This window comes from Paramisgurnus dabryanus, chromosome 20 (assembly GCF_030506205.2).
Source record: "Paramisgurnus dabryanus chromosome 20, PD_genome_1.1, whole genome shotgun sequence".
Taxonomy (NCBI): domain Eukaryota; kingdom Metazoa; phylum Chordata; class Actinopteri; order Cypriniformes; family Cobitidae; genus Paramisgurnus; species Paramisgurnus dabryanus.
Genome location: NC_133356.1, coordinates 15601972 through 15619573, shown reverse-complemented (window position 1 = coordinate 15619573; position 17602 = coordinate 15601972). Strand labels below are relative to the sequence as shown.

Here is a 17602-nt window from a genome sequence, read left to right as displayed (position 1 = left end):
CTATTATAAATTAATGAAGCTGCAAGTGCTTGTCTATGACATTTTGAAGACTATAGATTTATAGATTTCTACGGTCACACAGCGAATATATCATCCAACTGTCCAGTCCGACCAAGATGGATGTTAAGACCCAAATCACTGATAACCAACCCACAGTACATAAACTGGAAGTGCAGTAACAGAGGGGAACCAGCAGAAGTCAAAACCGAGATAGGTCATTACCAATGACCCGCAGCTCTGTCTGCCTCGAAGGTTCTGAGAATAAAAGATGGCCGCTAGTGTTCATAACACTCAATTTCTATCATTCACTTTCACATATTCCCCTTCCAGTCCATTTATTACATGCACACCTGGTTGCAGCAGATGTGTAGAAGAGCTGGCAAGTCCCTTGGTCACCACACACTGGCTAATAATTCAGCATTCATCTCAGAAGAAACTGGAACCTGATGGTGTAACAAGTCCTCACATGACAGCAATAAGAGCGAGATATAAAGCGCTGCATGAAAATGTCTCAGAAAGAATGGCTGAGGAATGCTATATTTAGACCTAAAGAGAACATACTGCATTCAGCAGCTGGGTTGTGAGATAACATTTTTTTGGGAAAGTCTACAAACACGGAGGAGTCTGTATGCGTGTGGCCATCCCCGGAGAACTCAATTAAAAAGGCAGGCTAAATAAATTATTCAGTGTCTAAACATTCAGATCAGAGCTCGCTGTGCCCCAGGACTTTTGCGAGAAAGTACAGCAGGAGATTTACAGTTGGCTCTGTGGTCCCCGGGCCCTTGCCCACTTCATTGTAGAGTGACACCAGATTTATAAGTCGGTAGCTTATTTGCCTGCATATAACACCCAAACAATGTGCTGTGCCCAATACAGAATGTGGCACGAATGCACACTTCATCTTTTTGTCCCTCACACGTCACTTGTGCCTTTGTGGCACCTGTCTCACCGAAAATTGAGTAGCCACGCCGTTTCATCAATGTCACCCCAAGGCTACAACAGAGCATTTGTCAAAATAAACAACAGTCCCTTTTGCCCTCCATCTTTCAATTCTGGGTGCATGGGTAACCATGGGCCTCTCTCTCTCTCTTTTCATTTCCTACCTAATCCCCTCCATCAGGTTTGCCAAAAGAGGAGGAGAGAGAGAAAGAACAGAGGAATGTAAAAAAAAAGGACAAACGAAAGAGAACCCAAAAAACTCAAAGAACTTGAGCATCCTCCAGCTACGGTTGGGTAACACTTCAAAAGGCTGTCTTGTCTCAGGACCCAGCATGGCTGTCCACCACATTGCCGGAGTCGCTTTTAAAAACCTATTAGGACCCAGCCGCTGCAACAAATACCTAGGGATCATATTTAATTTAACATGAACTAATCTTGGTTCAATATCTTGTACTGTCAAAATGTTTTAGGACACGCATTTGGGTTTAGTGGAAAATATTGACATTTTATAGTAGTAATAATTTACTTCATAATGCTAAATCGATATTTTGACACCAAGAAAAATATTTTTTACAATGTTTTTATGAAAAAGCTGAAAAGAGAATTTTACACCAAATAAACAAAAATCACAATATTATTGTACTGTAACCCAGATATCTATATATGACCAAGTCCATTAAATATCTAATATAATAGAATGGACTAGAATTCTCTTTCTCTCTCTCAAAGCATTATTTTTATTTAAGTCAAATTAAACATGGCATGTACCCTGACTCCGTTCTATAAATGTGTGAGTGTGCATGTATCCCAGAATGCACTTCAACACAGTGATGTTGGCCACACACACAATTCAGTTTCTTTAAACAGAGCTTCTAAATAGCATATGACAGTTCTGATGACGTTTATATAATAGGCTGTGTGAATGTGTGTGTGAAAGGGCAAGCCACACTTGTGCAGTGCATCTGTGTGCATCTCACTGTGAGAGTATAGGTCAATGCATAAAGCATGCTGGGAATGCGACAGTGCGATGCAGTCATAAACAGGAAGTGAAGCGGCAGGAGCTTCCTGTGGTGGTACTCACCTTCATCCCTAGGTCCAAAGAGAGAATGAAATCAACCGAGCACTCCATCAAACACACACATTAAAATCCGAGTATACATGCACATACTTTTTGACTATGTAAGTTCACCCATTAAGCCTTTTATAATTGCTAAAGCCACTTTCTTAAAAGCTGTAATTTTTCTTTCATTAAAAAAAGTGAAGCGAAAAACAACCACATCACAAAGCACAACAATCACATCCATCTTAATCTGAACCTTTACAACAACATTGATAGCACCAATTTAATTTCATTAGTTGCCTGAGACTTGTTTTTTATGTTAAAATGTAAGCATAAGGATAAGCTCAATGGCAATGAACATTTTCCTTTCCACCCCCTGGTTAACCTTAGAAACGCCTACATAAGAAAACAATCCTAAAAAGCGAAAAACAGAAGCAGGTGGTAAGTATACCCCTCCCCAACACAACCGTAACAGAGGTGGCAACCAACGGAGCCAAGAGGATTTATCTGAAAGCCAACCATGATATACAACACTGAGACTGAATACAGACTTGAGACTATATAAGAGAGAGAGAGACCAATACTGGAAGAGACCGAACGTAATAAATGTCCCCGTTAACGCAAGACCTCACATGAACCAAATTACAACCTGTCAGACTCTCAGCTGGGGCTTCCTAAAACGCTGTGAAGACTGATCAGCCCCCGTTATGCTAAAGATACTCAAAGCAGTCAATGGAGAGGTATCAGATAAGAGGGTGCAGGGTACACAGATGGGTTTTTGGATTGAATTGCTCCAGTACTTGGAGCTTTTGTACAGTTGGATTTTGATTTAAAGGACTAAAAAAATAAAGAGATGGGACGGGCACCCTGCCCAGAAAGGAGACAGAGAGGACTTCACAGCACTGCTTTACCTATAGTGTAACCTCAGAGCGCCACCTGGAGGAGAAGAATGTTAGGGATTGAAGATTAATAGCATTTCCTTTAAAGAGTTTTTGACTCATATTAGAGAGGTGCACAACATTTTATCACTGTGAGATTATTATTTGGGCAAACATTTATATATCTAAAATTTAAAAAGGAATTAATTTCAGAAATATGTATATCATTTGCCATCATTATATTTTAAAGGGACACTACGCTTTTTTTGTGAAAATATACTTATTTTTCAGCTCCCCTAGAGTTAAACATTTGATTTTAACAGTTAACTTTTAGCATAGCTTAGCACAATAGCTTAGCAGAGCATAGTTCCTAGCCATATCTGCCTAAAAAAAAAAATCACAACTTTTAATCGGTCTTAGTACACAATGAGGCTGTTTACACTTGGCATTAACATGCGTTTTCGTCAATCGGATCACAGATGGACGACGTTAATGCCAGGTGTAAACGGTGTTCAAAATATTTTGAACGCGTCCACTTTCGACCACTTTCAACCACATCCAGAGGTAGTCGAAACCACTTTATCTAATCTGAGGTATTAAACACAAATTTTATGTCTTTTTTTGACTTCTGGCGTGAACATACGGTGAACAGCGCTATTTTTAGCCTTTCATTGATAAAACTACTGCGGGTGTTCTCCGTAGTTTCGTTTTGAAAGCTTGAAAGTTGCGCGATCATATTTCATCAATTGTGCTAAAAATTCAGAGAAAGCTCCAACAAATAAACGTACAAAACACTGTGCAGCATGTATACTTGCTAAACAAGCAGCGGGCTCCGACATAATATTAGATTGCGTCCATATAAACTCATAATTACTCCCGCTCAGGTTTGAATGACAGCAGAGAGACTCGCCCACCGTCTCACAGACCACCCCCTCACAGTATTCAGGACAGATGCGATCGAAAGTGGACAAAAGAGACGGATTTAAATACCAGGTGTAAACGTAATGTGTCTCTCTCGTCCACTTGTGATCCGATCGATGAAAACAACACATCTTAAAACCAAGTGTAAACAGCCCCAATGTAACTAAAGAAGAGTCAAGTTTTAAATAGGAAAAATATTTAAACTCTTTGGTTATTTTTTAGCACGATGCTAATGGTCTAATCAGATTCAATGGATTATGCTAAGCTATGCTAAAAGTTGTACTGCCAGACCCGGAGATCAGCTGAATGGATTCCAAAAAGGTAAAAATCAACTGTTTCTCTCAAAGGGAGCTGGGAAATTAGTATATTTTCAAAAAAAGTGAAGTGTCCCTTTAAAGATGCAGAGAAACAAAGAGATAGAGGCATTGTTATTGGATCTGTTTTAAACCCATATCGATCAACCACAAATTAACAGTGTAGCCCAAGTTCCCCTTCTTCTCTTATATTGATTCACTGTGGTCAAGACAGACAACAGCCCTGGACCAGTAACAGCATCCTGACAACAAAGCTGCAAAGCATTGTGGGAGAAACGGCATCACACTGTGAACAGTATGAGAGTCAATGACCTGCTGAGACACTCCAAGTGTATTTTTGACTGATCCTAGACCTGTCAAAGTGTCCCAGACAGCCATAAAAACAACACAAAAATCACAGCGGTGCAGTCAGCATAAGCAATACACACTATCATTAACAAATGATTGATGGGATTTTAATAATTTACATAAAACGAGCTGCTTTAAAAGCACTAAAAAGCCAAAGATAAAAAGAGCCAAAAGTAAAAGATACATCTTTACAAAACAGCAAAAGCTCTTTGATTTTACAGAACTGAAATCAGCGCAAAACAGATATCTTCACAAAACCTTCATCTTTACAGACACGACAGCAGATGCCATGTGACAAGACATTCTACAAAGCCCCCAAATAAATTAAGACTTCAATTAAAGATTAAAGCACGTCACAGAGATCCTGAGAGAACCAATGCCGCCATCAGAGGCAAAAAAAGACTCTGTTCAAAGCAAAGCTCTGCTTCGCCAGTCCTCTGAGGTACGAGAACGCACACATACATACTGAGCATCTCAAAACTGGCAGTCAAGTCCAACTGAGTGACAGTCGAGTTCGGCCTCAGAGAGGAAAGACTAGCAGAGCATGAAATTAGAGCCTCTATTCCAGTCTGGCAGGAGAAAGACGTCTACCAGAGTCTGACAGTAAAGGTATGCCATCTCAGACTGCTGAGGGAAAGAAAGTGGGAGAACTTTGGGAGGTAAAGGTCTCAACAGTGGCTTTCTGTCAAGCGGACAGGTAGAGATATAAAAAAATTGACCTCTGCGAACAACCATAATGGTCTCTTTAAGATGTGGTGTAAAGCAAGTTTTGAAAAATATGACCTGCAGCTAAGGAGCCCGAGTCATTTAACATTAAGAATAGAATTGAGAAGAGGGGTATATGTCTCACCAGCTTTAGGCTGTGCTGCCCCCTGCTGGTGAGCGACGATGGAAATTTGTACAGCATAGATCCAAAGCAGCATTTCCCCCAACCCTGTTCGTGGAGACTATATCAGACAGTGCACGTCTGGAGGTCTCCAACATCTGACTCTTGAGCCTTAACTAATAAGCTGATACAAGTGTGTTTTAATAGAAAGAGTTGGAAAATGTTTGCGTCCAGGAACAGGTTTGGGAACTGATATAAAGCACAATTCACGACTGACATTAAATGTTATCACAGTAAGTCATAAGGTCTTGTAGGTTGCCTTGCCACTGGTTTGTCAGTGGTGACCTGTGCAACTGGCTGAAGCTTCTGAAAATCTGTCAGTAAAACTAGATCTGGATTAATGGCAGCTTCTTTTTGACCAGGAATCCTTGATTTTTTCTGCTAAAAATAAACTTTCTGCAGGCCAGGGTTTTGTATGTACATCAATCCAACTTTTTTAAAATGCTGAACATTTCTAACATTACTTCCAAACATTTTTTTAATGACATCCCTATGCATGTTAACAGACAAACCATTACATCAAATTAAAGAGCACCTATTTCATTGCTAAAAACAACATTATTTTGTGTATTTGGTATAATATAATGTGTTTGTGGTTTATGGTTAAAAAAAAGCTAATCGGTACATTGTGATTGGCTTGAATACCTCTGACGTCAGCCGGAAATGTGACGCTACTTACCATGTTTGAAAGATTCGCTCACAATGCAATTTCCTGTCTGTGAGTCAGAAGCGGGAGGAATTAAGATAATGTCGGTCTTGTCTACATCACCAGTCCCAGGAAGTAAACGGTTGCCTACAACGTGTGTGTTTGTTGTAATCCAAGAAAAGAGATTTATGTTGGAGATAACATGCGTCAATGTTTATTTTAGGGTATGTATCTTTTGCTTATCATTAACATGTACTAATATACACTTACACACCAAAGGAAATTTAAAAACATGACAATAGGTGCTCTTTAATAGAAATCCTTCAAAAAAATAACATCCTAGTCTTGCCAACATTCTGCTGCAAGTAACTTACAGGACCTTCACTGTTTGCATTGCTGTTCATTTGCATAAAGGGAAGCTTGTCCAGACTTGCTGATATAAATGTAAATATAAATATATTTAAATGCATTGTATGAATGTGGAATTTCAGGAAACACCACACAAACCAATGTTGACACTTGAGTCTTGTAAACAGAGGAAGCTGTATACAAATGTTCTGTGCTGTCTAAGCATAGACCCTTTTACAGCTCACGTGATCAAATAGCCTGCGCGCGCATTTGGGCAACGGAAGTAGTGTTATTCCCCATTGGTTCTAACGTGGTAGCAACTCAGAACGTTTATTAAAACGGTTTCCCAGCATCAAATTGTCTGGCTGTTGCGTTTGGTTGCTCAAATATAATATACTAATATACGTATATATGTATCTGGCAACTTTATTTTTGGCCATCTGCTAACGTCTTCTATCCACTCCACTATAGTACACGGATCTGGTAGCCGTGTTGAAAATGTTCATAAAGTCAACTTTTTTAAAATAACTTACTGTTTGTGTTGCTTCACTGCTGATTCTTACGATACTTCCGTTGCCTAAATGCGCGCGCATACGCTGCCACGTCATCATTGTGTACAAACAGTAAAAGGGTCTATAGACATCCATTTACCAATGCTTTCTTTCAGAGAAAATCCCAAAAAGAAAGCTAAATTCCTACACGGTTTCAAGCACTAAGCTAAGGAGAATTAAGCCAAAACACAGCACAATGAATGAAGACATAAATCTCAAGAATTTAACCACATATTTCGGCAGGGCAGCAAGAAACATCTCACTTGCACCCCCTGCTGACAATCTAAAGTAAAGCAGATTTCCAGACTACTTAAAAACACTATTGATTTCTTGAGCGTAAAGCAGACATACTTCAGTCAAGTCCTTTAACGCATTTAACAATTACTAAAATAATAAAATCCAATAAGTAATTTAAAACTATGCTGTAGCAGGAGGTAAAGGCTTTCTGAGAGGAAGTAAGCCTACATCATTCTGGCACAAGCTCACAAATATAAAAAAATCAAGACTGGCCGGTTCCATAAACATAGCCGTGACCTAAAGACTGCGTCTTAAGAATGATTCTGACTAACTAGCAATTAGTTAGGGCTAATCAGTCTTATTATTTGGATTTAAATACTTAAAACAGTTTTGATCATTCTTGAAAAAAAAATTCATGACTAACTTTTTAGACTAGTCTTAAAGTTTTATGCAACCGGCCACAGATCATGACTTAAACCCTTAAAGGCACAAAATCACTGATTCCTACAAACACATAACTCCATCTCAACAGTCAAAGACTCCATGATTACACATACGGACCAGTTTCTTCTGGCCTGTGAACTGAATGAAATCTGTCTCAAAAGCAATTAAAGTCGGGCAACAGCTGGTCCAGACTCCAGACAATTCCAGATGGAAGTAAAACAAGAGGCTAATATTTGGGGACTACTTAGTACTGTGTGAGACACGTTTATGGAAATCCTTAAATTGGTTGTAAATTGAGTTTCTCCCCAGGCACCTGATTAGAGGTAATAAAACAGGTTTTTGAAAACAGCAGTAAATTCTCATAGAAAGGCTTTATGTCAAAATAATGGCACATTAAGTAAATCTGACTAATAAGAAGACCTAAATGTGTATCTACAGATTTACCCAGACAGATATTTAGATATATAAACTCTACGCATGCTTTACCCTTTCATGTTATATTGTCTAATATTTAGTAAAGCTTAAATTTTGCATTGACTGAAAATGCATTCTTTATAAATTATTATGAATATTCTGTATATAATTATTATAATTTATTACACGGCTCTCAGGAATGCTTGATTCTGATTGGTCAGTTGAGACATTTGCAGGTTCGTTCTTTTCAAATAATAACCGCTCCAAAGTAATAACGCATAGCCGGTACTACTTGTATGTTTAAAATCCCTCCGCGCCAACATAGATTACTGTTTGGCGCCATCTTGTGACAAACACTGGACAACCACAATTAAGAATGGAAAATTTTGACATTAATTTTAACATGTACAGAAAAAACAAAACATTTAAACAGTGGATAGAAGAACGAACAACGACAAGACACAGAGAGCTTACTGAGACTGAACTTGACAAAATAGAGCATGACAGCAGAATGGGCATTAAAACTTCTCAAAGACTGGCTAAAACAGAAAAAAATGGAGACAGACAAGTATGAAGCAGAGGATCTTAATAAGGTATTACGATTGTTTTATGCATCTGTGCAAAGTTTTGCGGAAGGATAAAAATGCTAATTTAAAACAAATATGCCAATAAAATGTTTCAAATTCATGTCCAGTTTTTTTTCTTACGTGGCAAGTAGCCGTGTAATAAGCGGGATAATGTAGAGGCAGCCGATAGTTATCGGGAAATAAGCCCAAACAGTGTGATCAGTCTTGTATCACACTGAAGGGGCTTATTACATTATCCCTTACATAATGAATAATAGTCTAAAATACAGTATGTATACTGCTTTATATAAAAAGTATATGGAATGTAAATTTAAAATTTTATAGCACGACCAATAGAATTCCACAGATTTTTTTCCCACATTTTTTGCAAGAGATGTATGCCACACTTTCATCTGCCTTTTATTTTAAAATCTCTATTATATTATAAAGAAACGACATGTTTAGACACAAGCTGAAACAGGGGCGACTGCTGCACGTGTGCGTCAGAAGGCGAGAATCCAGCCCAAAGGAAAACAGATATCTGCTACAAGGCATTTCTAGAATGCATTAGCAGAGATAGTGATCACACACATCATTTCTGACAAGTAAAAAGAGGAAAAGACTGAGGTTTCATGTTGCAAGGGAAATCCCTATAATGTGTAAAAACAGGACTGTGCTGTCATCACTTGGACACAGAACAGAGATCTGGGATCAAGAGATGTTACGCAACATCTAAACATCATTTATTAAACATTCATATAGTTGGCTTCTGCTTTCCCTGTCAGATTGTGAAATATATTCTTCCTCATAATCATAAAATACCTTCTGTAAGCTAATAAGGTCAAACACAGAGAAACATGCTGACGTAGATTTTCATCAGTTCTTATCTCTGGGAGTGACAGTTTTAAAGAGAGAGCACACGGGAGGAAGTACCAGAGCACATTTCCTGTCTGTCCATGTGGCATAGGCTGTGTATGTACAGGGGAAGTAAAGGCTGGAAACACATTCAAATAGACATCACTCTCAACACTCTCCAGTAGCGCGCACACACAGACACAGACACTTCTATAAGCACTTAAAGCAGGATGGGCACACACATACACACAGCACTCTCTTCTGCTGCTGTCTGGAGACCTATGACTGGATAATTTCTCAGTGCTGCTTGAGATCTTCCCAGAATCTGTGCTTACAGACTTTACCACAATATCACTCATTTTAAAATGTTAAAGTTGTTCATTTAGTCCACCCTTGCTTGTTTTCATAAATATTTTGGCTATTTGATTATACATTTCAACTACTGAGAGTGTAGTACTCTCAACTCTTTAAAACTCTTAAAAAGCAAATCTACACCAGATGTCCATCATCCATTGCCAATAAAAATGTCCAACAGATTTCCTTGTTATTAGCTGGACATTTGTACAGTCTGACGAACTGGTAGTAGTAGGTTAATGTTCTGATTTGAGGTGGGTTTTGATGAAGTCTACACACTAGGGATGGGCATGATTAATCGACGATCGATAATTGATTGTTAAGAATTTAGTCGATGACTTTAATTTGTTATTGATTAATCGAATACTTTTTTTTATCTAATGCAGGTTGCGTTGCCTAGCGTAAAGTGTGTCTTGAAGCAATTAAATGAATTTCACTGTGTGGCAGCAATTCAACATTTTACCACCAGGGTGCAATATTTGACACCATACTCCGTTATCTGTGACCTTCTGTTATGATTTAAAAAAAATAATCATGAAGAGGTCATGTTTTTTTGGAACAAATTAAGTCTCTGTTTAAGAATGCGGATCGCAGCTGCAGGTTCCGCTGCTTTAGAGCACCGCATATTCAAGCGCATATATGTTCCATTTGTCTAACTAAATGTAGTTTAACTGTTTGCCACAAGTTGATCTTGTAATAAAGGTCTCATGGAGGAAAACGCGCTGTATTTTTGTATTCAACATTTTTGAATTATAAAAGTTAAATAATTATTTTTATGATAAAAATATTAATGATTAATCGATAGTCGATCGTTAATTCTCCCGACGATCGACTAAAAAAATTTAATCGAATGCCCATCCCTACTACACACAGATTTCTCTAACAAAATCTGACCAATAATAAAATCCTATCCTCATTATAGTTCTCAATGGCCAACTCCTGATAACATTTTTTCATATTTATAACACTAAAATAACTACCCCAACTGTAACAAGATACTAATGAAAGAAAAAAACTTTCAAGTTAGCTTAACATCAGACCTGGTTCTTATCATCACATAACAGGCGTATGTGTGTGTGTGTGTGTGTGTGTGCACCTGGCTCATCACATTGTGGGGACAAATGTCCGCACAAAGATAGGAATACCAGTAAATGTTTGACCTTCTGGGGACATTTTAAAGTATGTATGAGGAAACAAGCTTATAAATCAACGGAATGATGTTTCTTGGAAATTTAAAGTAGGAGAAAGTTATCTCTGACAGTTAGGGCTTTTGTTAGGAGAAGGGAATAAAATATAGTTTGTACAGTACAAAAACAATTACATCTATGGATTGTTCCCACAAAACATGGAAACCAGAATGTGTGTGTGTGTGTGTGTGTGTGTGTGTAGCCAAGGGCACCTGTGTCACCCAAGTCACACAAAGCAGGTACACAAAGCCTTTGCTGCGGGGACAAACAGCTTCACTAACTTAACAAACCCAGAGACGTAAAAAAACAAACACTGAGTATGTGTGCAGCTTCCATTTAACGTCGTATTTGGTTTACGTGTAAGGTGGTAGTGTTGTGCATGTTTGTGACAGTTTGGCATAGTGGCATCAGGCAGCGTGAGAGCAGCACCGAACAAAGTAAATCAAACCGCGTCGACACCGTGTTCAGTCATGTCTACTATTCTGTCATGATTTCATGCAGTGCCATGCTCTCCACATCAACTGTGCAGCATCTATATTCTTTCACAGGGTTTTTGCAGGATAGTGAATTTAGAGACGTCTGCCTGCACCAAATTTTGTGTTGTTTCCAATTGTCGACAGGTGTTTGTATCGTGTCTTCACGGAAAACACAATAGTAATTTGTGAATGAGGTTGCAGCATTACCCCATGGCACATTTTGTTATCACAGTGAGGCACTGACTAAACTTTACAAGAAGAGTTTACAAGTTTTTTACTTTGCTGTTAACTGTAAAATAAAACTTTAGCTGCTTTGTTGCATTTAATTAATTTCATGTATTATATAATAAAAAGTTAGTTGTAATTTTCTTATCATCTAGATATGTAAACAGTTAAAATACATAATTCGTAAAGTGTTTGTGGTGCCATGTTACACACAGGCATGTGTTAAGGATGGCACCAACACCATCTCATTTTGAGAAGGGACAAACCCAGTGTTGTATTTCACAACAAGTTCATAAAAATCTCACCTGAAATGTGAAGACAACACAATCATAGGAGTGGAGCTTTGAAGAGGCCAATTAACCTCTGCTATGACACACTTCTTGGTCAAAACTGGACATACAACAGTAACAAAACTATTTGGCTTTAATGGAAGTTGACTGGATTGTGAAAAGTAGATGTTTCAGACCAGAATAGGTCCACACTCACTTCTGAAGAGGCTTTCTGTCTGGAAATTCATACTGACGATCAAATATATCTGCACTTAATTAAACTGCTTCATTTTGACTTTGTTAACCATGCATTATTTAATCACTCATAAACTATTTGCAATGGATTTTAAAAGGGCTGTACTGCCTTCAACAGTACCTGACACAGTATACATAGAAATTTGCCTATTGATATTATGTTAACCAATAGTCTGTGGTCTGAATGACATCAGCTAAAAAAAGGTTGTCTGTTCCCTATTCTTTAGAATAATGTGGGCCACTAGTTGTATATAAATATTTTTTTGACCAGTCATTTTCAAACTGTTCCCAGGGAACCAACACTCTTCACATTTTGCATGTCTCCCTTATCCAACACACCTGATTCAGATCATCAGCTCAGTAAGGGAGAGATCCATGAACAGAACTGGGTGTGTCAGTTAAGGGAGACATACAAAATATGCAGAGCAGTGGGTCCCCTGGGACAAGATTGAAAACCACTGGTTTAGTCTAGTCTTACAAGTTAGTTTTCTATGTTTATGCAACCGGCCCCTGGTAAAATACCCAAAATAATACTAGGAACATATGACACATTTTCATGTTTCATGTTTCACATTACTCTCTCTTATAGCAGTCCAGATCTGCCAACCTTGGAAATTTTTTTGAGTACCATCAGCCAAAGGGACAAAGCACAGGTTTTCAACATAAATTTAACACGCTGATCACGTGGGTGTTCAAGACACAAGATATTCTCCATATACAAAACTTACTTTAAATCGCCTGCAATTGTCATGCGTGCTTCATAAGTAAAGCCGGTTCCTTGATTAGTAGTAAATCGCCATCAGCTGCTTTCAGATGGAGCGGCATTTACTACACAGATCCGTAGTTCACCAAGAAGCTAGGCAAAATGGAGTTCCGGTTAGTGACTGATGGCGTAAAGACGTGGCTCCGGGAGCTCCTGCAGAAACTCTATATAAAGACTATCAGGGTGTTTTCGACTGACGCGGTGTGTACAGATTTTGAAATCATAGTGCCTTCTTGATTGTACTAAATGCCGTTATGCCTCCAAAACCCAGAAATACAGACAGTCAGACAACATCGAGAGCGCGGCCTAACACAGGGGCTACATCCTCGCCCCAGTGTGATCCTGTCGGACCGCAGCCTCATGATGGAGATGGCGTTAGCATTGCCAACACCGTCACAGCTTTGAGTGTAGCCTCCGCAGATTTTAAAGCTGAACTTCTTGTTGCTCTCCGAGAAGAGATGGTAGGCATTTTCAAATCTGAACTACAAATGGCTATGACTGAAAACTTATCCCAAATAAAGTCAGAACTGCAAAGTGTGAAAACTGAGCTGACGGCTAACCTAGCCGCTACAAAATCGGACGTAGGTGAGCTAAAGGGGACTGTGATTGCGATGGAGGAATCGCTGTCAACCTGCACAGACGACGTGACATACCTTAAGAGTAAAGTGGAGAGCCTGTCTAATAAAGTTCTGGCTCTTGAGAATAAATGTGAAGATCTAGAAGGCAGATCTCGCCGTAATAACATCCGTATAATCGGGTTATCAGAGCAATATGGCACGGTTACCGCGGCATCTACCTCCGCTTTGCTTAAGGAAGCCCTTAACTTGGATAAAGCACCTCTTATTGATCGTGCTCATCGATCCTTAAACCCCAAGCCCAAACCCGGAGAGCGGCCACGTCCTATTATAGCACGTTTACATTATTACGCAGATTGTGTCGACATCCTTCAACGTGCCAGGACCCAACAGCGAATCAAAATTGGGGACTCTTCAATCTCCATCTTTCCGGATCACACCGCCCGGACGGCAAGAGCACGCGCTGCCTTTAATGATGTCAGGAGGCAACTCAGAGACATTCCAGGCATACGGTATGGTCTTATATATCCTGCCCTCCTCCGGATCACAACGAGTGGAGGGGCTACAAAGGATTTTACATCCCCTGGAGAGGCTGCTGTCTTTATTAAAACTCTTAAATAGTTATAACTGATTTTGAGAGTCACTTGCCGACAAAATGACTTTCATGTTACATATCTGTGTTATATAGATATTCAAAGTAAATTTGACTTTGAGACATAAGTAAGAGTGGCACAACTACTTTATTATTGTGAAATACAGATATCTTTCTCGGGTTCACACGAGTCACACTGTTCTAGTTGAATGTACACCCTGTAACTTAAGTTACACATTTCATTATTGTTATGCAGGAGCTCCTGCTGTATTTGGAGAAGCATGAAGATGACTGTTAGGTCCAATACACGGAGTTTAGTTGTTTTGTTAATGACTCCTAATGGAGTTTGCACCGGTATCTTATCGTTTGAAGATGGGGTAATAGTAGGTGCGGGGGGAGGGGGGTCTGGGTTCATCTCTCATTTTCTGCCTTTTTTTTTTTTTTTTTTTTTTTTTTTTGGGAGGTCGAATTGTGGTCGGTTGCAGTTTCAGTTGTGATATAAATTAAACATGACAAGTACAAAGGCTTCAAATACGAGATTTGTTAGTTGGAATATCAAAGGTTTGGGGAGTGCTGTCAAACGCTCAAAGGTGTTTTCTCATTTAAAGCGTTTAAAGCCTGATATTGTCTTTCTGCAGGAGACCCACATGCGAAACAATGACCAGACACGGCTGAGGTGTCCCTGGGTTGCGGAAGTATTCCATTCCAGCTTTAATTCTAAAGCCAGAGGGGTTGCCATTCTGATTAGTAAATCAGTTCCATTCACACAGACCAAAATAATTTCTGACAAGGACGGCAGGTATTTGATCATTTTAGGGACCATATACCAGGTTCCAGTGCTACTTGTCAATGTTTATGCGCCAAATTTTGATAATCCAAATTTTTTTAATAATCTGTTTAAGAAACTACCATCTTTAAATGATGTATTTTTGGTGTTCGGCGGGGACATGAATTGTGTTGTGAATTCTCAACTAGACCGTTCTGCAGTCAGCGTGAGTCAGTCACAAATGGCTAGAACTCTAAGTAGTTTTATGTCCAATAATGGCTACATTGACCCCTGGAGGATTCGCAATCCAACTGGCAGACAATACTCCTTTTATTCACATGTACACCAGAAATTTTCCCGTATCGACTGTTTTTTTATTGACACCAGATTGATGCCCAAAGTGACAGATACCTGTTACCATCCTATTATTATTTCAGACCATTCACCTTTAACCTTGGATATTCAGTTCTCGTCTGAACCTCGTTACCCCACCCACTGGAGATTTAACATATCTCTTCTATCTGATGACAAATTTCATAAATTTATTATAAGTACAATTGAGGATTTTATATCTCTCAACCAATCTGAATTGGAACCCATTTCTAAGACGCTCCTGTGGGAATCTTTAAAGGCCTATTTACGGGGTCAGATTATTTCATATTCAGCTCATTTGAAGAAATTAAGAACGTCAACCATTCAAAAATTATCAGCTGATTTGAAATCTGTGGATCAACAGCTGGCCTCATCCACGTCTCCTGATTTATTAAGGCAGCGTGTGGTATTAAAAACAGAATTAGACTTGATCACAACTAATGATGCAGAGCGGCTACTTCTACATTCTCGGGCCAAATATTACGAGTATGGAGACAAGTCTGGTAAATTATTAGCTCATAGATTGCGTCGACAAGCAGCCTCACGTTTAATACCTCATGTTAGAGATGAGTCGGGGATGTTGGTGGAGGAACCTGATCTTATAAATTCAGTATTTTCATCCTTTTATAAATCTTTGTATACTTCTGAATCTCCTTCGGATTTGACTGATATGGATGCGTTTTTGCATGATATAGACTTTCCGGATATTAGCACAGATGCAATTGATCAGTTGGATTCTCCACTGACTACGCAAGAACTTACACTGGCACTACAAAATATGCAAAATAATAAGTCACCTGGGCCAGACGGGTTCCCGGTTGAATTTTTCAAGGCATTTCATAATCGACTTATCCCGCTATTACACGCTGTTTATGTAGAATCTTTGTCAAATGACTCTCTTCCTTCCACTTTAAGACAGGCCTCTATTAGCGTCCTTCTAAAAAAGGGCAAGGATCCCGAGCTTTGTACTTCTTATAGACCTATCTCTTTGATGAATGTCGATACAAAAATTCTTGCGAAAGCCTTGGCATGTCGTCTAGAGCAGTGGTTTTCAAACTGGGGGCCGGGGCCCCCAGGGGGGCCGCGAGATGATGCCAGGGGGGCCCCAGTTTTATGACATTTTATGAAATACATTAATTTATCATGAATTCTGTGTAATTAAACCTAAAAAAATTAGGCTACTAACCAAAAGCACTACTTTTTTGTATAATTGAATGTTTTTTTTTTTATTAAAATGTTGACTTTTAGAACAGTTTTTTGTCACAAATTTTCTTTGGGGGGCCGCGAAGAAATGCACCGTACACAAGGGGGGCCGCACGCTGAAAAAGTTTGGGAACCACTGGTCTAGAGAAGGTGCTTCCGACAATTATATCTCAGGAGCAGACAGGCTTCATAAAAGGACGCCAGCTCTTCTACAATGTTCGTACTTTATTAAATATTATTTACTCGAAAGGAACTGCCGCCATTCCAGAAGTTGTAATCTCTGTTGACGCAGAAAAGGCGTTTGACAGAGTCGAATGGAGTTACTTGTTTGCAGTTTTGAAGAAATTTGGTTTCGGTAGTGTTTTTATATCATGGATACGACTTCTCTATACGTCACCTTGTGTCAGTATCATAACCAATAATATTCAATCTAGTTATTTTTCCTTAAATCGTGGCTGTAGACAAGGTTGTCCTCTGTCTCCCCTCCTCTTTGCTCTTGCCGTAGAACCTCTGTCCATTTATTTGAGATCTCTCCCCATTTTTAGCGGCATTACGCGCTCTCATGTTGAATTCAAACTTTCTTTATACGCTGATGATCTGCTTTTGTATATCACTAATCCTGTAGAGGCGTGCCCTGCTATCCTTTCTTTTTTTCACAGATTCGGTTTGTTCTCGGGATACAAGATCAATGTCTCGAAGAGCGAATGTTACCCGGTCAATGCCCTAGCAATGCAGCTCTCTCAGTCTGATATCCCCTTCAAACTGAGTCCTTCGGGATTTAAGTATTTGGGGGTTCATGTGGCCAGATCCTACAAAACTCTTTATAATGTAAATTTTTCTCCCCTATTGACTGAGATTAAAGCCGACTTCCAAAGATGGGGTTCCCTCCCCCTGTCCCTGATCGGTAGAATTAATGTGGTTAAAATGAGTGTCCTCCCAAAATTCCTGTTTTTGTTCCAGTGCCTACCTATTTTTTTATCTAAAGGTTTTTTCAAAAACATTGATTCAGTTGTATCTCATTTTCTATGGAATGGTAAGACACCTAGAGTAAGGCTGAAAATACTTCAGAGCTGCAAATTCAATGGTGGCCTCTCCTTACCAAATTTCAAATTGTATTACTGGGCTGCGAATATAACTAAAACTATATTTTGGCTAGAA

The 17602-nt window shown here is 39.1% G+C and overlaps 1 protein-coding gene across 4 annotated transcripts in view; it reads right to left on the bottom strand.

Moving 5' to 3' along the window:
* smap1 (small ArfGAP 1) overlaps positions 1-17602 on the bottom strand; it is a 168093-nt gene that overhangs the window by 138151 nt on the left and 12340 nt on the right. The gene's annotated exons all lie outside the window — the stretch shown is intronic.